Raw genomic sequence first — 17,253 nt, forward strand, 5'->3', positions numbered from 1 at the left:
AAGAATATTATATTAGTTTTTTTAATCCATATTCTAAATAGGACGCTGGCAAGTAAGAGAACTTAAAAAAATAGCCACAGAAATTATTTGGAGTTACTAAGGAAAAAGGATTTAAAAATATGTGATTCAAGCTGGTTTGCTGTTGAAAAGAATATTGAGTTAACTCGAGTATAGCATACAAGGGTTTTACAAGCAGCAAATACTTGTAGTAGAAGTACTTCTGAGGTACATACTTCTGATGGAGAAGGAGATTACTCACTAGAAAAACCCACTGAGTGCATTAGTGACCTCTACATTTCCTAGATACCTTTCCAGAAGATATGCTTTCGTCAAACAAGTAATACAAAGTTATTAGACTTAAAGCAGGCGTAGATTTGAAATGTAGAGAAGATAAGAACAAATTCCTTAAAATCCTTTTAGCTCTGTATTGTGTTCAAGTAGTTTACTGAAGTCTACAGTGCCTGTCTTCCTGTCAGCTGAGTACAGTGATTTCGGTAATCTTTAAATGAAAGAGTTTTGCACTTGATTTCAAGATTCATCCAGAGAACCATTACACTGTAATGGTAATTAGACTGATAAACATTTCATGGCAGACTTCATAATGTTTGCTGCTGGGCCCTTCTAGAATAACCCAGGTGCACACATTTTCCTCTCACCATTTTCTCACCATGCTGGTTAAGACAGGAAAGAAAAACAACTTAGCGTACAAGACTACGAAATCATTTTCTTTCGCCTGAGATTTTATAAGTGGAGCATATTTCTGCTGCTGACATTCTTATTCGAGACTGTTCAGGTTGAGAAATGCACAACTTTGTTCAGTCTCTGATGCAGATGGGATTGAATGACAAAGGGTCACCAGTTTAAAACTGCAGCAAGGACAGAAGAGTTTATGGTAATCTGATAGATTTTGACACAAACCAGAATTTGTTGTTTCTTCCAGCTTGCAAGTATGGGAGGGTTTCAAGGTAGTGGATGCAGTGATCGCTGCTGAGGTCACATCTTCCCAAAATGGTATTTTTAACAATGGCCAAAAAATATGTTTTCCCCTGAAATAACACTACTTCTTCACCTGCATTGTGCTTAAAACATCCTTTAGGATATGTGCAACAGGAAAGGCAAGGCTGGGCAGAAAAGGAGAAGATAGATAGCCAGGCAGATACTGGCCAGCTCGGTCCTTTGAAACATTTCCCTGCTGGATGTACCAACACTGAATTTGATCTTCATTCTGTATATATAATGATATCTCTGGCTGCAGCTGTGAAGGGGGATTATGCAGGTCGATATCAGCAGAACAGCTTCAGCAGTGAAGTTGGCATGTCCAGCACCTTCTCTAGAGGTCTCCAGGTAGATGGTGAGCAGGAACGAGTGCAATCAAGAGCTACAGAGGAGGAAAAGGAAACGGCTGTCTACAGATGCTATGTGCATTTTGCCTGAAAAAAATTGATTGACACAGTTGTAGCTCAGACTACCTATTCAGCCAATGTCACGTATGCAAGTCAGTGACAAATTGTGGTTGACTGTGCTTGAAAGCTACAGAAATGTTGAGTAGCATGAGCAGGAAGATGGGGTTCCTATCCATTGCCATCAAAATATCATCTTTTAGTGCTGTTGACAGTTTAATAGCTACTTCTGTACATTGGAGAGCATTGTGAAGTACTGCTACTATATTATTAACCTAGGCTGGAACTTTCCTGCAAATGCAGAGCAAAAAAAAAAAACCACACATATGGAGCTTCTGAAATATTTTAAGATTAAAGGTGTGCTATTCACAACATGAATATTCTCCCTCTAATTGCATTTGATGAGGACCCAATAACACTTTAACCCCAATTATACTTTTTCAATTTTTTCAGATCGAGTTGATTCCACTCCATTTTAAACATCCAGATGATGGCATTCAGTTCAAGTTCAAACCAAGCATTTTCAATTCCATTTGCTTCCTCTAGGCATTTGAGATGAGATGTGGCTATGGGGGAGCTACACAACCTCTCCCTGACCAGCGAGGTACAGCACGCAGAGCTCCAGTGAGGGCTAGCAGAGCCACATCCCTGCAGTAAATATTCACTGCTCATAAAAAAATATCTTTGGGCAAAGTTGCATCCATGTACGTAATTACTTGAAGTCACGCCTAGAATATACTAAGTTGGGTCATACCTCTGAAACAGTCTGCATGGCCCCAATCTGTCACAGCTCAAAGCAGACGTGTGTAATATCGCACAGATTAAGCATATTGGGTAGCTGAGGAGGGACAGGGTGGTTGTGTGACTAAGGAAAAGATTTGGGATTCAGGAGATTGGAGTGTGACTGCCTATTGATACCTTTAAATTAGCTATCACCGTAGTATCTGGTTTCTGTCAAGGTACTGCAGAAAATCAGTGAGACGCATCTAGGAGGTTAGCGAATCGATCCTCCGCTCTGCCCGTGGGCAGACCCCTCCTTGTTGGCTGCCTCTCAGCATGTCACCGCAGTTATTTGGCTTTTTTTTGTTGTTCTTAGGCACCACCACAAGACCGTGGGTTCCCTGCCGAGAGGCCTGTCCACCGCTGCCACCTAACCATGGTGGCACCTCTCCAAGGTGGCCACGCAGGCTTTGGGATGGGACAGTGAGCAATGGCTCTTCTGGCAGCTGGTGCCAGGAGGGGGAAACGCTCCGGGACAGCCGAGGACAACAACATTAACCAGCCCCAGAGAGCCGTGGTAATGGGGTGGCAGGCTTGCCAAAGCGAGGGTTATGCATTCTGCTGTGACATTATTCCCCATCTGTTTTTTTTTGAAGTACCAGAAAAACAAAGCATTACAAAAATGTCAAGCTGTGAAAAGAAAAGTCGAAAGCCAGAAAATTCAAAGTTAATGCTGATCCTTTAACTCAAGTCATTAACTCACAGACATGCCTGAAGTCTGGGGCAGGAGCCTCAGCTGAACCTTTGCTGCTTTGTGTAACCGGCGAGGCGTCCACACATTGGAGGGGGCACAGACCCACACGGCATATGGACATAGGGAATGGGGAAAAAGAGGGGCAATCAAGAGACAGATTTCCTGATAAATGGGGTAGGGAAAGGCAGAGGAGAGAAGAGATAAGCTCATCCCAGAGAGTGGCAGAAAAGGCAAGATTAAGGACACTGAAAAATGAAAAACCCAAGAGAGAAGACGTGAGTAAAAAGGCAACCAGGGAAAGAAAGAGGTTCAGACAGGAGAGACGGGGAATAATTGTGTGTGCGTGTGTCGGGGGGGTGAGGAACAAAGAGTGAGAGGACTGACATTTGGATAGGGCTCTGGTATCAATTTGGTGCAAATATGGGGACAGGAGTGAAAATGGAGGGAGGACAATGATCTCTCTGAGGGGAGAAAACGTAATTAGGAGAGTGAGAGACTGAAAAGGAAAAATTAAGAGCAAAAGAGCTTGGATTTGGTGGCAGTGCACAGAATAGTCTTTTTTCCTCTCTGACAGACTGCGTGGATCAGGATTCAGGTCTTCATCCCCCTCTTCGCCCAGGATGTTTGCATATTGCTCCCCATAGCTGAGTCTTATCCTTAATGTCCACCCACATCAGCTATCAGCTCAGGTGGAAGAGTTTTGTAAGGTGGATCTAAAGACTCACATGGCAGATATGATCCTCTGTGTTGTGATTCTGAATTGCTGCTTATTATTTCAGGAATTCAAATCGCATACACGAAATAGAGACTAAAAGAATCATTAAAGCTGTAACTGAGACACCCTAAAATAAGGAAATTCTAAAAAAAATACAAAAAACCCACACGCAACCTGAGGAGAGAATGTTTTTTAAACCCTGTGATACTTGCACACACATATATATATATTGTTCTTCCGTTCAAGATCTTAGAGCAATTTGGCTCTTTGAAAAGACGCACAGTTGGATGCTTACATTTAATTAAATAGTTTTTAAGATAATGACTACAGTACTTCAACATAATTCACAATTAAAAGCAATCAAATCCAAAATTCAAAATTGCTCTTATTCAAATGTCTTTTTTTCTAGCATTAGCAATAGCCTATATAGTCTTCAATGAAATGGGAGTCATAAAGCTGTATTCCAGAGTTTACAGTTGTAATAAGCGTGGATTTATGGGCAATAAGCAAGTATCTATGTGTACCTCCTTGTGCCTCTCATTTAGTAGGCTAAAGCTGAGACATCCCAAAAAATGTCTTTAATTAGTCTAAGCACTTAATTTAATAAAACAAGCATTTTAAACAAATACAAACTATTATTCTCCAGCTACCGTGTACATGAAACAACCATTATTTTTGCAAGATTAATAAAGTCACAGGTGAGTTTATAACAACCTAATTAAAGCATAATTTAAACCTAAGAGCAAGGCTATTTTTGTGTCAGCACTGAATCAAGGGAAAAAAATATTATTTGTTAATAAATATCATAGTACTCTCTTTGTATAATTCTTTTATGTTTGCAATACATATGAAGACACTTTAGAAATCACATCCTCTTAAGCAAGTTCCTTTGCTTATAAACACACGCAATAAAATTACTTGTGTAATTTTTCCCTTGAATAAACAAGAACATATTTTCTGCTCCATCATGTAATCCATGCATTAGGGAAGACCAACGCAATGATGAGAAAATAATTGAAGTTAGAAAGTCAGAGAAAAATACTGATAAGTGGACTGAAGGGATAGTTTGCTGGCTCAAAATTCAGATGTATTACATCAAGTGACTAAATATTTGCATGGAGTGTTATTAACTTTTTTTTTTTCTATAGTAAAACACATCGTTGCAAGATACTGAGCACATTCAACTACACTAAAATCAGTGGGAAACAAGGAGATCCAGCTTTTTGTTCAGTCCAGGTCACAGCCCTCTCAGCTGCGGTCCAGCCTTGGATCTCTCACAAGGCCACTTCATCAGGGGCAGGCTCAGAGTGGTTTCGAGAGGTGACTGGGGGTTCAGCACACACATTAGTGAACCCATTTGTGGGATTCCCATGGCCTTTTGTAGCCATCCCAAGAGATGGAGAAATTCCTTAATTTATCTAGAGGCAATCTAAAATTGGATTGATGGTAAAGGGAGAGGGAGATGGGGGTGCAATTTTGCTAAATTGACAAGAAAATATGGGGAAGAAACACCCCCTGACAAGCTCTCACAGAGCAATAATGAGCTGAACTGCGCTATTGGACTTCAGCAATTCTGTAGCAATTGTTCCCAATTTTTTTCCGCATCATTATTCATCAAGCTATGTTTCTAAATTTCGTTTGGATACCTTTCAATGAATGCCGTCTTCCTTTTGTTTTAAGAACATAAATAGTAATTGGCAACTTGCATTTCACACGGACTCTAAGATTTTGAAAATTGGCCGAGTACTTCACTGCAGTTAAGAGTTACTCTCCCAAATGTCTGCTATGACGTAGGTGAAATTTTGGCTCTTTTAGAGGCAATGGTAGATTTGTCCATGCCTTTATAGGTGACCATATAATACCCGATTATATAACCTTACTTACCTCATCATTGAATTGCCCTCAACTCATTACTTACTCATTACTGTGAACTGTGCTGAGGACAACCTCATGTTCACAGATGCAAGAGAAAGAAGAGGCTTTGTTTGGAGTGAAAAATCCCTTCCTTTCTGCTATTAAAAAAATAATGTAACCTAAGTTCTTCATTATACTTCTCCTTTATTGTAGCAGAGACAATTATGAAGAACTGCCTTTATTGCGCAGCCTGGAACATAGCAATCAGCAGCACAGAGCAACTCTTCTGCGCGGCAGACACAGCCTACCGCTTAATGATTCACTTCATGGGCAATTTGTAAAAAGAAGAAGCATTTACTATTTTGACTCGTTTTAGTTTCTTGTAATAAATAGAAAAATAAATTGACATGCCAAATATCTCAACTGACAAAGCACACGTAATAGCCTCTATTTGCTTAAAAATTTATCTCTCAAATATTATTTTTTTTTACATTTAAACATAAGCTATTTGATTCCTAATGAACAATCTGGTATTAATTGGGCTCATGGTAGTAAAATATAAATATATTCAGTAACAGGCTGTGCTGTTCATGGGTCCTGATTAGCAGTACAGTTATATCTTCGTCACTGCATCACCAACAGAAGACTATTACAATTTTAAGAGTCCTAAAGAATTAAATGATAATAAACAGAGTGAGATGATGTTATGATCTCCTGGATAGATACAAACATTTAATATTGTCTTTGCTTCCCCGAAGCAATATTAACCAAGTTTATGAAGAGACAGGTCCTATTGTTAGTTCTAATAATTCAATATAAGCTCTGCTGGAGTTAGTCAGCCCCTGTGCTTTTTCTTGCACGTTTGTTAGGTCTTCCTTAGACAACAGATCTAAGAGTTTTGCCTTTTTAACTGCACTTTGCAAAATGCTTGTATTGGTCTTGATTAACCTCTGTCTTGGACTATTAGAAGCATCTCTCTGACCCTGACAGATCCCCAGCCACCTCGCTTACAGCCATCCTTCTTCACAGATAATTTTTCTGGCTCATTGCTTCAGCCAAATGACTCTTCTGTTCGCAGCCCTCCACTGGCTGCTCTTCCCTATTGCTTCGAACACAAACTATTACAGAGATGTTGATCCCTGCCTCTCCTCCAATACTAATACCAGCTTGGCTGCTGCTGTGTCATACTTCTCAGTTTTGAATTGCATTCCGTGCAATTGAAAGCATTCCCCTCTCAAATCTGAGAGGAGACCTGATGTTCCTCCTTCAAAGCCTCCCTTAAAGGTCACTTCTGCTGCGGCTCCTACAGAGACACAAACCCACAAAGGGATAATGGTTAAGGAACTAATGGCTCAGGACAGCCCTTATGAGCCTCAGCATAACCTTGCGTTTCCCTCAGTTTCTGAGAGCCACCCATGTTTTCCCAGTGAATTCTCTGGCACCATTACTGCCACTTCAGCTTTCATTAAATGCCCATCCCAATGAGCTGAGACGCCTGGCCGGGACTGCAGCACAGATGGGGCCATGATTTTCCGTTTGGCAGCCACACCAAAATAAATAGATCATTTCGAACCATATCGACTTAATGTTTTCCTTTCATACTTCCATGGCTCCATTCAGGTCAGGTAGAGCTGATGTCAGCAGAAAAGGAAAAAAAAAAAAAAAAAAAAAAAAAAAAAAGTATATGAGAAGCAGGAGCAAACCTTTAAAATATCAATAAAATTTCTCAGCTGATGGTTAGCAAATTGTCTTCTCCACACAGCTCAGGCAGGGCCAGCCCCAGCTACTCAGGGCTATACCCTGATGAGTTTTGAAACCATCAAGGACAGCACAGCCTCTGCAGGGAGCCTGTCCCTCAGCTCCACTGCCCTTGTTCATGGTCAGCCAACAGATCCAGCTTGTGTGCTCCACACATGCACATCCTCTGCTTGAGAGTCTGCACTGACTTCCAACAGAAGTCTAGGGGGCAGAACAGACAGAAAAGAAAGAAAATCCTGTTTGCCCATTACTGCTTTGGAATTGCTTGGATAATGGTTGCATTAGAGCAACCTCTTAGTATTACCTGTGCTGCTCGGTTCTCTCATTTTAGTTTAAAAACAGAAAGATTGCTGTTTTTCCAAGTAAGATAATGAAAATCACGCGCTACCATGAAGCATCAGCGCAAGCCCAGTACCATATTCTGCAGTCTCACTTGCTAATTGTCATCTCCTCTTGCTGTACTTCTTCTTTGGGTCTACTTTAGTCAAAAGCTCTTCAAAGCTATTCTGGATGAAATCTCGGCTTCTCTGGGGCTGATGGAAAAGCCTCCTGCTGGCTGCTAGGAGGCACAAAGCCCACATCTTCTTTGTTTTGCCATGTAAATTGCCAAGGCTCCCCAAGGTGTGTAGTTTTTGATTGCTTTGTCATCTGCAGCAACTGTGCCTCGTAGTAAAAGAAATTTACAGGCACAGTAACCTGCTTGACCTGAAACAATGAGCAACAAAAAGTAATTTCATTGTGTAGTGTATGGGGTTTCACATTTTCCCTTTGGCCACAGCATCATTTCCCAATTCATGTAAGTAAATTGATTCCCATATATAAACTTACAAAGGGCTTTCTTTACTCATCGGTGCTTTGTTTTCTGATTTTCTAAGAAATTCATGACCTTTTTAAATGATTCAAGAAGGAAGAGCAACCAGGAGATGACAACAGTTTCCGACTGCCACTATTGCTAGGACTGGCGCAGTTTCTGGAGACGTCGCATCAATGGCAGGCCTCCGGTAAATTAAGACTTAAACGGGTCAATTAGGTTGGCTGCTACAATTAGGCACTGAGATTCAGGAAAACACAGGACTAATTGAAAGGATAATACAAATACCATTCCCATGTTTAAGTTCAAGGTGGCTGCATTTAACTTTTTTATCTTATAATCAAAATAGAGCATGGGAAATACCTTCTGCAATAGTTAAGGGCAGAGGGACCTGTTGAGATATAACAACATAGTTTTCTAAGATTTTACTGCTCTTTAAAAATAATTAAATAGGAGGCATGGAAGAAAACCACATTTCACAGAAGATCCACAGACTGTGTCCTCTCAAACTGATATTGTAAAGAAATTTCTGGTCTAGAGGTCACCCTCATAGGTGTCTGCATTTATAATGTACTTTTTCTTTGGGACAGAGAGTTTGTGTCAGCTTGGCATATGTAAGGCTGATGGGCCACATTAATGAAATAATATTTTTTGGTGTGTGATTAAATTATCTGGGAAAGACTAGTGCCCCAGCCTTGGGAAGAGGCAGCTGCACACTGGCTGCAGGAGGAGAGCCTGCTGCATGCTGGGCTCAAAAGCTGACGCGTGATCAGGTCTGTGACATGGAGGAGGATGTTTTACATCTCCCACTGAATCCTGAATGTAACTAAAAACATATAAATGTTTAAAAGTAATCCTTATCATTCTTTAAAGCTTCGTATCAATTTCGTTATAGGAACCGTACATTGTCTGCTCTCGTAACTGTTATTTAATTAAGTGGTTCTCCTCACTGCACTGTTCCAGTTGCTGTTGGTACTGAGCAGATCCTTCGAAAAGGAGCAATCATAAACTCCTAGATGGGTTTACTCAGCTGTGGCACTTCTAAGCTGATTTAAGCAGACTGTCAAAATTGACTGAAATTAATTAATTCACTGGAGAGCTGTGCCTTCTCCGAACTTAAGTAAAAAGTGATGCGAACTAGCAGTGATCAGATACGCTTTTTTTTTTTTTTTCCCCAGACAAAACAATCAAGATTATTTGAATAATGCTGAAACTCGTGTGCTAATGCAGAGGGGCAGATCACTGAAGGGAACGCAGGACAGCCTTATTCCTGTCACACAGGAGCAAATTTCCTCCCATCCTCAGTGGCAGCTCCCACGTTTCAGTGCTTGGCTGCCACGGGGCTCCCTTTGAGAACCAAAACTGTGCAGTCACCAACTTGGTCCAGGACCACCAGCAGCACAGTGATAGAGGAATGAAGGACAATCCTAGCTGGATTACGTCCACATCCAAATGTCTGAGATGCTGAAGCGGACAATTGCCTTCTGGTTCTTACCAAAGCTTTTTTGGGGGTTTTAAGTGCTTCACTGATAGCTTGGTATACAATTATAGGTGGATTAGAGAAAGCGTTAATAGGGTATTTTTGCTCTAATCTTCTCTCAATTGTTAAAATTAATTAAAGGACTCTTTCCTCTTCATTATGCAATAAACATGAACCACTCTTAAAAACGATCATTTTCATTTACTAGCTACTTAGTGCTGCTTTTTTCAGGATTCCCTCTTCTCTCCCCTCCACCCTGCCATGAGAAGAGGAGCGGAAAGCAGGGCAGGAGCACGGCACACACTACAAGGAGGTGAGAATGACCCCATCACCGACCTCATCGCATTCAGAGTTGGCCACAACACCTACCTCCTTGAGCTGGTTTCCCCTTAAGGCATTTGTCAAAACACAAAAAGGCAGCACAAAATCTACAAAGGAATCCAGCCGTTTCAGCCAGAAACTGGGAAGAAGTGAGACACAGGATTATTGTTCCATCTAAATACCAGAAAATGTTTTAGTCCCCCTGATTAAGCACAGATTCCCACAAGGAGTGCTCCTCCAGTCTTGTCAGAGTGGATTTGGCTGTGAGACAACAGCAGTTGCCTGTTCTCTTCCTAACCTTGGGAGTCTCATCACTACTGCCAAGCTTTAGCTTTTTCTGTTGCTTTAAACATGCCCTTGAGATGAATTATGAGGGGGCTGCTTTGGTAGTTTGCTACCTCCTTCCACAAAGCAAACACGGTGTTTACATTTATTATGTGCTCAGCCACAATGAACAAGAAGGATTCACCACTTTTCTCAGGGAAGAACCCACAACAGGAGCTAGCTTTCAGAAGTCATTTCTTCTCAGCTATTCTGACTTACGGCACAGAAACTAGAAATAAATAAATTAAGGAAATAAGTAATAAAGAAAAACCTACCATTATTAAGAGCGTGCCTGTAGCAAGTTTTCATGACAGCCTGTCCAGGTCAGGTAGAAAATCACAGATTATTCCCACAAACTGGATTAGCTCAGGTTTAATTCACGAGCTGAAAGAACAACCCTACCTTTTGGAAGCTACCAGCACACAAGTGCTTGCGGTAAGGCAGGTAGCTGGGTTAATGCATGAACAAAGCACCTTCCGTGCAAACCACTGCTACGTGCCAAGTACACACAGGTGCACAGATTTCTCTGAGGTTACCTTGGGAAGTGTTTTGTATTGTGGAAGAAAGGAAAAACAGTGGAGAAACAGCAAGAAAAGGCAGACGGGAAGCATTGCCCAGAGCTGCCCAGAGACAAAGCGAAGAAAACACTGTGGATTCTGAACGCTGACTTGAGAAGGAGCAGGGCATGCTGCCTTGTACTGCTCAAACCCTGCTGCATTCAGGAAAATGGGAGTGCAAATGAGTATAAGAAACAAGCAGGGTCTCATCAGAGAGCCACTCGACTCTACCACCGCTTTCTCTTCGTAATGGAACCAAGCGGTAGGACGGTAAACACTGGCTTGGTGCCCTGAACAGAAGGGATGGTGGCGTGATTAGGGGGAGCCCTATCTTTAACCCATGGAGTGCATTTGCTGTGATTGCCTGGGTAGGGGGGAGAGAAATTAATGTTAATACAGATTAGAAAATAGCTGGGGTCACCTTATACATGAAAAAAAAAAAAAAAAAGAAAAAAAAAAAAAGACAAGAAAAAGGGAAAAAATAAGATAAAAGCACATGAGAGTAGAAAAGTTAAAAGGGGACGGCAGGGGTAGCAAAGTGTGCTTTACAATAATGTAATTTATATTTATATAGTTTTATAACTACACAGGCATGCTGCTGGGGGTCAGGGGCAGCCCCCGGGACTCCAGCTCAGGCCCAAGGCCTCTAGGCCTGGCCCTGGGTGCTGCTGAAAGGAGCCTGGGTCCATTTCTACCAATACATATACAGATATATAAATTATGTGAAGCAAGGAAAAAGGTCTGTGGCAAACAGTTTGGATTTTGCTTCCCAGAGTGGGGGAGAGGGGAGGAGGGAGGAAGCAAAAGTGCTTCATAACACAGCAGAACAAAACCACTTCTTTTCTCTCCAGTTCCAGTTTATCCATCCAAACTTCTGGTTTTCAGAGAAAAAAAAAAAAAAATCCAAAAAGTTGCCTTGCTTTAGATTTAAAACACAAAGTTGTTTGCTGTGTATCAAACTGTGTTGACTTCCCCACGTTGGATCACACCCAGCACAAGGCAGCAATAGATCAAAATCTGAACTTTCTCAGCATCGCCTTACAGAGGGGGGGATGCTATTACACAAGTTATGTCAGAGCTGTGATTTGCTTTTATCTAGTGCTGTATTTCAAGCTCCTTCTCCTGATAACAGTATCTCAAGGATTCGGACTATTAAAGTTATCTAAAAGTCATAATAGTTTTCTCTGCAGGGAACGCATGATACGCTGCCTTTCTTCTCTCTCCTACCTTTTCCCTCTTTGTTGATACCTCTCCTTCCATCTCTGCAGTTTTATGCCAGCTCCACCTCCAATAACCTCATTCTGTACATCTTAATTTTTAAAGGCACCTATCTTTGTCCACTAGATTGCCTCTGTCTGCAGGATGACCTCATTTCACTGTAGGACTGCCATAAAATCATCTACTATTTCCTGTTTACTGTCCAAACACCTGCTGTGCGTTCCCATCTCAGGGAATCTGCATTTTGCTTTCCTTCTTTTTTTCCATTCCTCCCCTGCTTTGTACGCTGATACTTCTTTCCTAATTATTTTATTTACACGTGTACCTTTTCCACTCAGTGCTCCCATCTTTTCAGTAGCTTGGTCACAGATTCTTCACTCCAAATTTCACTTTAAATGTAGGCACAAAGATTTTGAATTTTTGCCCATTTCTGGATGTAAATGAAGTGGCAGGATGTGTTACCCAATTTGTGTACACAGAGGCCTTTTTAATATCACTGATACGAAAGAGCCAACTGCTGTGATTTCAGTTAAATGCAAAATTGAATGAGGACATTTTGCCAGTTTTGAAGGACATTGTGAGAAATCAAAGTATCCAGAGCTACCTGTGCTTAGGTTTTGCTGTGTGAGGGTCAGATGAGAAGTCTTGAGGTCCACTACTGAACACCTACACCACAGCTTTGCTTTTGGTTGACATCTTCTGGCACTCCCACAGCGCAGCATGACATTGTGCTCTACTGGCCACAATGCAAAGGCTCCTGTGAAGGTCTTTTATCAAGATAACTAAATTTCTCACCAATACACAGTGAATTAATCTTGCAGCGGGTCCCAAACCTTCTGTTTCCAGGTGTGCAACCTGACAGCTCAGCAGCGACCAGGAAGACACGCTCGTGCTGTAGGGTTGTGCTGTGGATCCCCACGTAAAAGCCGCTGAGTAACTATGTGCCTGGAATGTAATTTCAGTGCTCAGGCAGGCTGTGTGTTTTCAGCCTTGATTTATCTTCAGGCCACTCCAAATTAATTAGGCCAGGGAGCCCTTTCCTCACCTTTCCATCAGCTGCAGGACAGAGATGCCCAGCGTTATGACCGCTCGCAGTGCTCCTGTGTGGTGAGGGGCAGGACCTGCTCCCCTGCCTGCAGCAGCTGCCCTCCTCACTCCATCAGGACCTCGGGGGCGAGTTCTGCATCCCTCCTGTGAAATCCTTTAATTGAAGCCCTTGCATTAATGTGGCTGGTCTCTAGATCACAACCACCAGCCAGCCCCCAGCTATGTCCCATCTCTCCCTTGCAACCCAAAGAGAGCGAGGGACATCACAGTTTCTTCTGTCCTTCTGGCACCTCTTGAGTGGCAGCTGAGCAGTTCAACATTTCTGAAGCAGTTTCCCAGACAAAACTCCTCTCTTGACTCTCCGGGCCCACTTCAAAGTTTCCCCTTGCTTTTCTGTAGAAGGAGGCTGTCTGGGTCAGCATTGATGTTTTCTCCAGGTGGAAGAAAGCCTACAGCAGAAGATCTTCTGGATTTCTCAGCTTTAAATTCCTTGGAATCGTTCTTAGGATTAAAAGATGGAGAGGAACCAAAATGAGGAGGGAGAAGATCAAGGGATTACCTTGCACCCAAACAAAATGTCTTGATGGTGTGGCCAGCACAGAGCCTCTGAAGAAAGCTCCTTTCTCTCCCTACCTCACTCAGCAGTTCCCATACTGGTCCCATCCATAGGAGAGCAACCAGTAAAGCCTCAGAAGCTATAGAGCAATCCTCCACATGGAGCACGAATGCCTTAATATCCAGCACAACTAAAGATGAAGAAAACACACCTCCAAGCAAAAGAGCAAAACGATGAATCCCGCTATAGGCAGCGCTCCTGCATTTTGACAAGGTGCTATCACAACTCTCTGCTGCCTCTAATTACACCTCTCCATTAATCACAACAACTGACAGCTGGGCTCTGAAGACCTTTATTTTTAAAGAAATTATTTCTCATGGGTTAAACACTGGCGGATGGAAGGAAAGAAAATTTAAAAGGAAAAAAAAAAAAAAAGACGCAGCTAAAGTTCAAATGAGATCAGCCCTCACATGTCTGGTAACATGTCTGCACTCTGGGTTATTCTCGAATGTCAAAATAAAGACTGTGAGCCTGAGCTTAATAATTTCCCTGGAGCGCCATTGTCCTGCAGAGATGGTTTGTCTTTCAGTTCTCAGCTGCTGCCAAGGGAGAGGTGAGGGAAGTGAACCACTTTATTTATTGAGTTGGTTGTTGTAACAATTTAAACTGAGCTCAGCGTCACTGGCTGCTGCTTTCAGGTCAGTTCGTGGAATTAGGAAGTTTTCCTCTCGATCTGCATACCAGAGCCTGTCTGCTTTTATAGCACAGTTTTGTCCTGGCTTCAAATGCATCTTCTGACCTAAGAAAGGATTACTCCATCTTTGATATCACAATTAAAATGGCTCAGGAGGGGGAAAGTAATGATTGATCCTTCCACCATTGTGCTGATCTGCTGAAAGTGCTGACTTATGCCCATGAGCAAAAACATTGAATCACAGGGATCAATAAACACAGAGCTGTAGTGGTGCAACTGCTGCAGGCTGCACTGTTAGACTTGTGCTGGCAATTACAGAAACTGGGTTGGCTTTACAACTGCTTCGACAAATGCCCCATAACCTTGATTTTTCCTATGCAAAAATGTAACTGCCCTTTGAATTACCCAAATGGTATATTCGTATGCTTCTTTCTGCCTTCCTTGAGAGAAAAAAAAATGCTAAAAATTGTTTGCTAAATGCTTATAGGTTTGTGTAATGCTCATTTGGATTTTAAGCTAGCAGGTATTAAGGTAGCTGTTCTTAAATCTAGCAGGCTGGATGTGCTGTGTAGAGAGTGTTTATAAGTGAATAAATGATTCAACTTTTTCCTTTCTGATGCTGCGGGCAGGCAATTAAATGTGATTTAACTTCATAGTTCAGTAGTTTCAAAGCTTTCAATGTAGATGATGGCAACTACAAAAGGTCTGATGAATTATAAAAGAAACCAGGGGATAGAGTATTATAGATCACTATAGATTTTATGCCTCCAATTGCACTTGAAAGAAATGCTTACAAGAGAGGATATTGTGGTCATCTTAGCTGTGACCTAGTAGCAAGGTTTTTTTTAACCTAAAGTGTAAAGTCAAGTAGAGGAGGCTTTGTGTTACATTTTGGGTATGTCACACTTGGGAGAGTGAACACATCCTCAGGTTTCTTTATTCTACATTTTTCCAACTGCAAAATCAGACAACAAAACAATGCTGCTAATAATTGTAAGATGCCTTGATTATAAGGCAAGGCAGAGTGTATCTTCTTCATGCTGAGAACAGATTATCAAGTCATTATTTACATCATTTTGTGCGAGTCAATGCCAAATATTTGGGATTTGTATTCCATTGGCAACTATCAATGCCAAATATTTGGTTAAAACACCCCAGCATCCCAAACATTTGGTAAAACCCAGCTCCACTGACTGCAACTCAGGGTATAATTAGTTAACATTTAAAAAACTCATTTTTAATTTTTATTCTGACATGGAAAAACAAACAAACAAACAAGCCTATTACTGCTTCATTTTTGATTGAAACTGGTTTCTTAATTTACTGCATATTTGCAAACCATCCTAGCCTTTACAAAGTTGATTTTTTTTTCTTTTTTCCATTTGCTGTTCACCCCATAAACTTTATCAGCTCTTCCTCTCTTTAGGAATTTTGTCTGATGGGTTTAGAATATAAAGAGAACTTGAATCAGAGTCCATCAAATCAGAAAGGAAAACCCATTCATCTGATAACCCTCTCCTCCTCTCCTATCTTATCATCTTCCTCATAACTTTCATTTATTTACCCAAAATAAGCCATTTGGGAAAAATTTTAAACCTACAGTCTTCATAACATAAGCAAGGCAAGAGGCTTTTTATTTACAAAGAACCATTCATTCTCCCTGAACATCACTTCAAAAGTGGCTGCTAAAGTTACGTGACATTTTTCACAAACAGATCTTATTTCTTACTTGTATTTTTCTTGTAGCAATGGCTACCTGAAATTTCTAATTTCTGCATGTGCAAATCTCACTTACACACAGAGAACTCCAGTGTTTCAAAAACATTGCCATGGAAGATTTCACCCCCCAAATTTAAGGCTTCTGTTGGATATTTTCACCTATGTAGAGCTCGTGGAGATGGTTCCCATTGATTGTTCCCAGGACAGGAGATTATGTGGTATTAATAGAGTATTAGTGATATGGCTACATTAAATTCTATTTAAAACCTCTTTCAAATTGCTATTGACTGTGTTGAAATGGGACTATGTAGATATTCTTGTGACAGAAAATATGTATGAATATTGTATTTTCATCAGTGGGAGAATTATCAAACTGATACAGAAACCCCAGGAAATCATTATCATATTTTTCTAAGTGGATTTGCCTTTCTATACAAAGAAGGTAAAAATAGAATAGTTGCCGTATTAACACAAAAAAATGGCTTCTAAGTAATTATCAGCTATCACCACGTGTTGGAATACCATTTAGTTCCATAGTTGTTTCAATCAATACACTATTTATTTTCAAACAACCATGCACTAAGGATCATTTGGACATATATCCCATAAATACACATTACCTCATTATCGACTCTTTCTATCCACTGCTGCATTATTAACATTTCACCAAAACAAGCAATCAAGAAGCAAACAGTAGGAGTTTATAGCCGTAAGCAATTGTAATGACTTATAAAGAAATTCCTCTCAAAAATTATTTTTTGCGGGGATGACCAGTAATTTTCAGGATTTCACCATCAGGAGTTATTTTTTTTCTGTGACATTCTTTACAGATAGGTAAATTTAACCACTAAGCCAGTGAAGTGGAAAGAAATACAACTTTTGTACTAAGTGGTATCAGGGAGTGTACACAACAGTTAAATTGTATTGTTTATCGAAAGATCTCAATCACTTGCACATACGTGAGAATACTGAATTTCAGTTCCCAAAAAAAAGTATTGTTTTAATCCTTTAAGTCCAATTTCTACAGTTGCTCAGTAGCCTAGAAAAGAAACCAACCAGCTAACCAGATCCGAAAAGCAAAATTGTTTCCTCCCTTTGCTCTTGGTAGTGCAGCACTACAGGCTGTGCTCTGTCAAATATGCAGTGCCATCTTTATGCAACTCATGCAAGGAAATTATCCTCCTACAGTATTGTGGGATGACTGATGGCTTTCTCATAAAAGATGATCTACTCAGGGGCAATATCGAAGGCTGCAGTGGCAAATTGCCAAGAGCTTGAGGGCTGCACCTAATTTGCATGTAAATTTACATCAGTTTTAAAGCCAT

The sequence above is a fragment of the Netta rufina genome (assembly GCF_964035555.1).
Source record: "Netta rufina genome assembly, chromosome: 7".
Lineage (NCBI taxonomy): Eukaryota > Metazoa > Chordata > Aves > Anseriformes > Anatidae > Netta > Netta rufina.